Source organism: Silene latifolia, chromosome 9 (genome assembly GCF_048544455.1).
Source record: "Silene latifolia isolate original U9 population chromosome 9, ASM4854445v1, whole genome shotgun sequence".
Taxonomy (NCBI): Eukaryota; Viridiplantae; Streptophyta; class Magnoliopsida; order Caryophyllales; family Caryophyllaceae; genus Silene; species Silene latifolia.
This window is the reverse complement of record NC_133534.1, coordinates 212,871,760-212,879,447: the sequence shown is the minus strand read 5'-3', so window position 1 is coordinate 212,879,447 and position 7,688 is coordinate 212,871,760. Positions and strand designations below refer to the sequence as shown.

The following is a 7,688-nucleotide window of genomic DNA, read 5'->3' as shown; positions in this document are numbered from 1 at the left end:
ATCTTTAAGTTTTGGAGGTGAACTCCCTTGAAGTATTGCACTACTCACTTTAGTGAAGGCGATAGTCTCAAGTTTCCGGATCGACTTCTTTTTCGTAAGGATGTCTTTCATGTATTTTGCATAGGCCGGCACGTGATTGATTAATTCCGTGAAAGGAATCGAGACTTTCAAATTCTTCACACTCTCCATAAACTTTCCAAGTTGGTCATCAAATTTAGTCTTGGCTTGACGACTCGGAAAAAGAAGTCTAATCACAATGGGCTCCTTCTCCTTGGCCTTGTCTTCATTTTTCTTTGAAACTTCTTCTTTTTATGGTTCTCCATCCTTGGAGTTTTGCACAATTTCTTCTTTGTCACTAGCTTCCACAACTTCATCCTCAACTTGCTTCTTCGGTGCTTCATACCTTGTACCACTCCTCAAGTGAATGGCACTAACCGTTTCATGTCTTGGGGGATTACTTTGAGGTGGTAATTGCCCCTTTTGTCTTTGTGAGTTTGAAGATGCTGGTTGAGTCAATTGGGTTTCCAACATTTTGGTGTGGGCTAGGATGTTGTTGATGGTGATTTCCTTTACTTGACTATCCTTTTGCATTTGAGTGAAAAACTCTTTTTGATTCTTTTGCATTTGGAGGACCGCTTTTTGAACATCAAAACCTTGGTCATTTTGTTGATTGTATGGAGTTTGATTTTGGTAGCCTTGGTTTTGGTTGTAAAAGGGTCTTTGATTTTGGTTTCTCATGGGAGGTGGGGTGTATGTTGGTTGCGGGTTTTGAACATTTTGGCTTTCGTATGAGAGATTTGGGTGGAATTTGGTGTTTTCATTGTAATAGTTGGAATAAGGGGTACCACTCTTGTATGCTTGAAAAGCATTCACTTGTTCATTTGTTCCCTTACATTCACTTTGGTCATGTCCCAATGTTCCACAATTCTAACATATCCCACTTGGGATTGATGAAGATGCCGCCATGGCATTAACGTGATGCTTTGGTGATTTTGAGGCTTCTTCAAGTCGAGCCATAGCTTTTTCAAACTTCAAATTGATGGTATCAATGTGAGCACTAAGTTGAGCACCCAATTGAGTAATAGAGTCCACTTCATGCTTTCCTCCCCTAGTAGCCTTGCGAGGTCTACTATATTGTGAATTATGGACCGCCATTTCCTCAATCTTGTTCCAAGTTTGATTGTTATCAACTTCGGTGAACATTCCATTTGATCCCATGTTGAGAATGTTTCTTGAGTCTTCATAAAGACCGTTCCAAAATTGTTTTACCAAGAACCACTCGCTAAGTCCATGGTGAGGACATGAGCGACAAATTCCTTTGAATCGCTCCCAAGCTTCATACAAAGATTCTTCATCTGTTTGCTTAAAGCCCGTAATTTGAGCTCTTAGCATGTTAGTCTTTTCCGGTGGATTAGAACTTTTTGTAGAAAGCTAGAGCCAATTTCTTCCAAGAATCAATTCCGAGAGTAGCCTTATCAAGGCCTTTCAACCATTGTTTCACGGTGCCAATTAGAAAAAAAGGAAATAAGACCCATCGAATTTGGTCTTGAGTTACACCGGTTTGAGATATCGCATCACAATAGTCACAAAAAGTCTCCATGTGAGAGGGAGGGTCTTCACTAGGCATCCCCCCAAATTGGCTTCTTTCAACTAATTGGATAAATGCGGATTTGGCAATGAAATTTCCGGTTAAGTGTTGTGGTGTGGGAGTACCATTGGGTAGGTTCTCCTCGGTTGGTATGGAATGTGATGAAAATTTAGGCATTGTGGGTTGATTTTGTGATGGATTTTGTGTTGGGTTCTCCTCACCTTCCCTTGCAAAAGGGTTGATGAACTCAATAATGTTTGGTTGAATATCTACAACCTCACCAATACCTCTCAAAGTTCTTCTAGCACGTCTTCTATTGGTTGTCAAAGTCCTTTCAATTTCGTGATCAAAGGGTAACAAGTTACCTTGTGATCTTCTAGACATGCAAAATATCAAACAACTCGAAAATAATTAGAACAAACCTTGAGGAGTTTTACTTCCCCAAGGCAAAGAAAGACACAACTAATAACAATATAAGAAAATCTAAATCAAGTTAACACCGTCCCCGGCAACGGCGCCATTTTTCGTCGGACTCTCGAGGAGGTTTAGTTTTCAGTACTTGTCGTTAGGAGCACCTAGACCAAAACACAATTTATAACTTCACAAAAAACTCTACAATTAGTAAAGAGGCAAGTAAAGGTCGGATCCCAAGGGACGGGAATTGAAATGAGATTTTCTATTGCAACTAGTGGTGTCTAAGGGTGTCACAATTTGGGGTTTGAAGTAGAAGATCACTAAACTAAATAGCAATGAAAGTAAACAAGCAAGATGATTAAAAAGGGATGTAAACAATTGATAAAAGGCACTAGGGTGTCATGGGGTCATAGGGGATTCATGGGAATTGATCATACAAACATCCTCTCAAATTATAAGCAAGCAATTATTGTTGTGATGGATCGAGTTGGTTTATATCTTACAATCCTAGGAAAGTTTGGGTCCCGGAGCCGAATCGATTAGATTGTACAACACCTACAAGTCGACTTAATCTTCCCTACTCAACTATATGCATGGTCTAATGAGACTCGAGTTGGTTTATGTCTTACAAGTCTCATTGAAAAGATAGGTGATGGGTAAAAAATGCAAGGATTCATAGGCTCGCATTTCATCAAACATAACATGTGCATAAGTTGAGATCACAACAAGCAAGCAAATAAACTATGAAAACATATTAATTTAAGCATGAATCATCCCCCATGTTGGTTTCCCCTAATCACCCATTAACCCTAGCTAAGGAAACTACTCACTCATTATCATGTTGAACATGCTAGCAAGGTTGTCAATCATACCAACAAAGTAAAACATGATGAATAAATGAAAGTGATTAACAATAATTAAAAAGGGATTAAGAGAATTATACCTACTAATGATTCCAATAATAAAGCAAAGAATAATAGAAGTACTTGATGATTGATTGGAAGGTTGTCAATCTCCCAATAATAACCCAAATAATCTTCAATTAACCAAAACAAAGGATGAACAAGAGAGAGAGATTAAGGAAATGAAACTTGTATTAAAACTAGATTAAATGTTGATTACAAGATTAAAGAGAGATTTGATTGATATTAACTACACTAGAGATTGCTAAGAAGAACATGCTCTTCTAATTAGCCTAATGGAGTATTTATATTGGGGATTAGTTACATAAATTAGGGTTTACTAAGGGCTTAAATGACGATTAAGTCCTTGAGCAATCGCCAGTCTCTAGGGAGACTCCGGTCTTCTTTTCGTCGGTCTTAAAAGAATATGCGCATCCTTCCTTGAAGCTTGTAGAAGACGAAATGGCTGTTAGAGAATCCAGGCGTCCAGGGCACGGGACGGGCGGATTCTGGTGATTATGGACGGGGTCCAGATGGGGAATACGGGCGGTTTTGGGGTGTTTTGGACGGGCGTCCACAGGGGGAAGACGCTTGGATTATCTTACAGCTTCTTTCTTTCTTCTTTTCTTCCTTTTTCTTCATAAAATCCTTTAGGATTTCCTCGGGGATGCAAGGATATTTTCTCATCATTTCCCATCTACTATAATATATACAAAGGCCTTCTAATCTTGTCTTCTCTTTGATGCTTGGTCATTGAATTCAATCAATTTAGCTTCATTTTGCCATGAAAATGCAAGGTTTGCACTCCTTTCCTACCAAGGACACAAAACCTCAAAGAATATGCAAAACAAAGGACTAAAGACAATAAATGACCCAAATATGCACTAAAAAACATGGGAACAAGGCTAATTCGGGGACTAAATATGCTCTAATTATAATCACATCAGTCCCTAAGGTCATCTTGGCTTCTTATTCATTTGGTTGCCTCATTATCCGTGGAGATGATTGAGGAACCGTGGGGGTCCTTCATCATTGCCCAAATACTTGTTTTATTGACTTAGGCCTTTAGTATTGGTCTCCTCTTTGTTGCTTGGTCATTAGATGTGATCCATTTAGCTCCGTTTTGCTTCATATAAGCAAGGTTAGCATTCCTCTCCTACCAAGGACACAAAACCTCATAGAATATGCAAAGTAGGAAGCCAAGGATAAGAAATGGCCCTAATGCATACAAGAAAGCATAGGAACGAGGCTAGTTAGGGGGCTAAATGTGTATAAATACGAGTCACATCAAATATTCCCAAACCGAACCTTTGCTCGTCCCGAGTAAAGAGGTGACTAAAACTATGACCTTTATTTATAACCTAGCCGATGTGAGACAATTAGCAAGTCTCACTCCGCCCCTTCAACTCACAACAAGACATGTATGAGGTTAGATGTGTTCTTACCAGACAAGGTGGGGCTTGCCAAAATGGCGATGCATCCAAACATTAAGCACATGAAAACAAGTAAAAGGATGCATCTATAAAAGAATAGCCACTTCCCTCATCTAAGTGGCGGAAATCATCTATAAGGGAAGCAATTTAAGGGTACACTCTCCACCATAGATATTAGTTCTCCTAGTTACTAAGTCCAAGAGGATACAAACAAGTCACCTCCAAGTTGTGTTAAACTAGGCTACTTTCGTCAACAATTGCTAAATGCTTTTGTCAAGGGTGATCGAATGAGGGTGGAATGATGGTCCTTATGATGTTAGTGGCATAAGACATTATACATCTCGGATTCTCTACAAGTGTAACGGCCAAGGATCGTCCCAAGCTAAACAAGGTGGAATAACAAAAATGATTTTTGGGAATGAAGTGCTCAAGTCAATTAAAACAAGAATAGTGGATTTGACTAACATTCAAAATTTGACCTCAATTCAACTTTCGCATTTCACATTTCAAAACTTTGAGATGGGGTTTGTCCCTCATTTGCTAGTGTCCTTTGCTTTCGCCAATTGCTTATTAGACAATCGGTTAACCTCTAGACAATAGCTCTTGAGGTGATAGTCACTTTGTCTTTGGGTGGCCGAATTCATAAACGTGTGGGGGCCCAATTCAATGGATCCCGCACCAAAGAACATTGAATTGTTACTCCTCCATCAAATTTCTTGATATTTTAACAATTCAAAACAGTTGAGGTTTCTTTGACAATAAAAATAATTCCACATCACAATTTTTTTTGAAATGAACACTTTCAAACTTATTAGAGAAAAGTATTTTTGGGTTGCCAAACCACCTAGTCAATCAAGGTCCCTTAGATAAGTGGATCAAGTCCATATCACATCATAAGGTTGGATAAATGACAGACATGCAAACCTTTCACTAGGTCTTAGACCATGGGACAAAACATACTAGTATGACACATCCTAGGGTGTCTTAAGAGTATTATAGCAAACAAAGTCCCAAGGAGAAAAATTATCTACAAGGGCCTTATATACACTTGTCAAGCTTCCCAAATAGGTATTTTTACAAAATTTTCTACTATGCAACTACATGCCATGATACAAGTAACATATATACAACTCTAATGCATATGCTACTATCAAATAATATGCCATATAAACTAAATGCAAACTCTTAACACATAGGTTCATACCGCATCAATCAAAATGTAGCTAGCCACATTGTCATTAACATATAAGAAGGAGGAAGGAGATTGGAATGATCATACCATGCGGCCTTCTATTTCCTTCATGCCTCGAATGTGGCGTAGTCGACCCAATGTGATATGAGTGACAAACAAACAAATATATACAATATATACAATTCTACACTGCAAAAGAAAGAACATGTTTTTGGATTTTTTTTAAAATTTTTAAAACTTTTTATCATTTTTTTTAAATAAGGTTTTGATGTTAGAATGTTAAGTGTTAGAATTTCCCATCCCCACACTAGTATGGACATTGTCCTCAATGGACAAAACGATAGGAAATTATGCAAATGCATGATATTATATGAGATGCATGATTCTACACTAAATGCATACTACATGGAATATATTTACATATGATGAGTATTTACATGTGATGAAAGTTAAACTAAGCTATATGATGCATGCTTTCGATTGTTGGGAGAGCTAATTTAAATTAACTCGGGTTAGCTATGAATGAACTTCCCTAAACCGAACAAAACACTATTTCTAGTGCAAAAATAGGGAAGTTGATTCATAAGGCATGTAATGCAATGCATGAAAAGTCACTTTGTCAATTTTGATTCTTTATGGTGGGAGCTAAAAAGATAGTTACCTCAATGTTACCGAGGTATGAGTCCCTTGATGGTTCTAGGACTCAAAAACTCTTAACCATGAAAGAGTCCAAAATGACTCTCTAGATGCTCTAAACTAAATGGTATACAAGTTATGCAAGTTATGTAAACATGATAAAAACAAAGCAAAAGTAGGGGTAGGAGACTCACAATGGTTGGTTGAGATGATAATGTAAGCCATAAACTGCCTAGTAGGTCGTCCTCCTTCATGCTTTGTCAACAATCAACTTTCACTCATTTCATCATCATCATCATCCTCCATGGACCCGGAGGCTTCATCATCATCATCTTCTTCTTCTTCACTTGAAATTTGCTCATTATCATCATGGCTTGATTCACTACCTTCCCCATCCTCATCATGAACATCCTCCTCACTCCTAGTTGCCCGGACATCCCTTTCTTCATGTTGAGAAGCTTGAGGAAAGAACACTTTCTCATCCACCCAATCCGGCAAAGAACTCTTAGGATTAAGGAGTCCTTGCCTAGCAAGATGGTAGAGAGGTGGATATTGGGCGTAGTAAGCATCCACCCAATCTTTATAAGCTTCTCCATGGATATGCTTCATTAACTTCGTCATATAATCATTGCCCTCCACAACACTAGGATCATTTGTTGTGAATTCTTGGTAGACAAAGGGATAAGGTGGTGTAACAATGGAGGAGGGCTCTTCAATCAGATTTTTTTTGGTTGATGATGTTCTTGGCAAGATTGGAGACGGGGAGAAGGTAGTGGCTTCGGCGAGTAAAAATTCGGCATATTTTACCGGGCAAGATAAACGAATTGGCATCCATGATAATCCATTCATACCCTTGGGCGGAGTTGTCGTGCCTTACCCAATAGAACTTGTGAATCAAAGTACTCATACCAAGGAGAATGCAACCTTTAACAGATTTGTAGGTGTTGTTGTCATTGAATGTCGGGTTAAAGTGCTTGTCCAATCTCGTTATGAAGCCTCCATTTACAATAAAAGCCGTATTTTCTTTACCCACTTTGATATCCAACCATCTCTCAACCAACAATTGGAGGATATTATAGTCTTTCTTTTATTCCCCATGGGCATTCATTTTGGAATCCAAGTAGGTGAGGTCGAGTTCGGTCATGTGGGTAGCTTCTTTTCTAGCAATCAAGGTGTTGGAAATGGACCTATGCCTATCCCGTATACCCGGATGGTGGATATACAAGGCATTGTATTCTCTAAAGGTAGTCAACTCTCTTCCGACAATTGCCTTCCAAAGGGGCTTGGCATCAAAGTTGTGGGGTTTCTTGTGAAAATTCCAAAGGTCACAAAGTCCAAATACCTTTCCGAAATCGGCCTTTATCATCCTCCTACTTTGGTTTTCAAGCCGAAATTCAACATATTTTCGGGTCTCAATCTTATACTCCCTCAAAGAACTAATGAATTCCAAGGTTAAGGAGGGGTATGTCAATTCATTCATTTCAAATAGGGTAGATAACCCCATGGACCCAAAAAATGCCTTG

At 38.7% G+C, this 7,688-nt stretch overlaps 1 non-coding gene across 1 annotated transcript; it reads left to right on the top strand.

The window, feature by feature from the left end:
• The first annotated feature begins 1,285 nt into the window (after positions 1 to 1,285).
• On the top strand, positions 1,286 to 1,392 carry LOC141602976 (small nucleolar RNA R71). Its single transcript, XR_012524878.1, has one exon. It is a non-coding gene; the product is annotated as a small nucleolar RNA R71 (small nucleolar RNA).
• Positions 1,393 to 7,688: the final 6,296 nt, after the last annotated feature.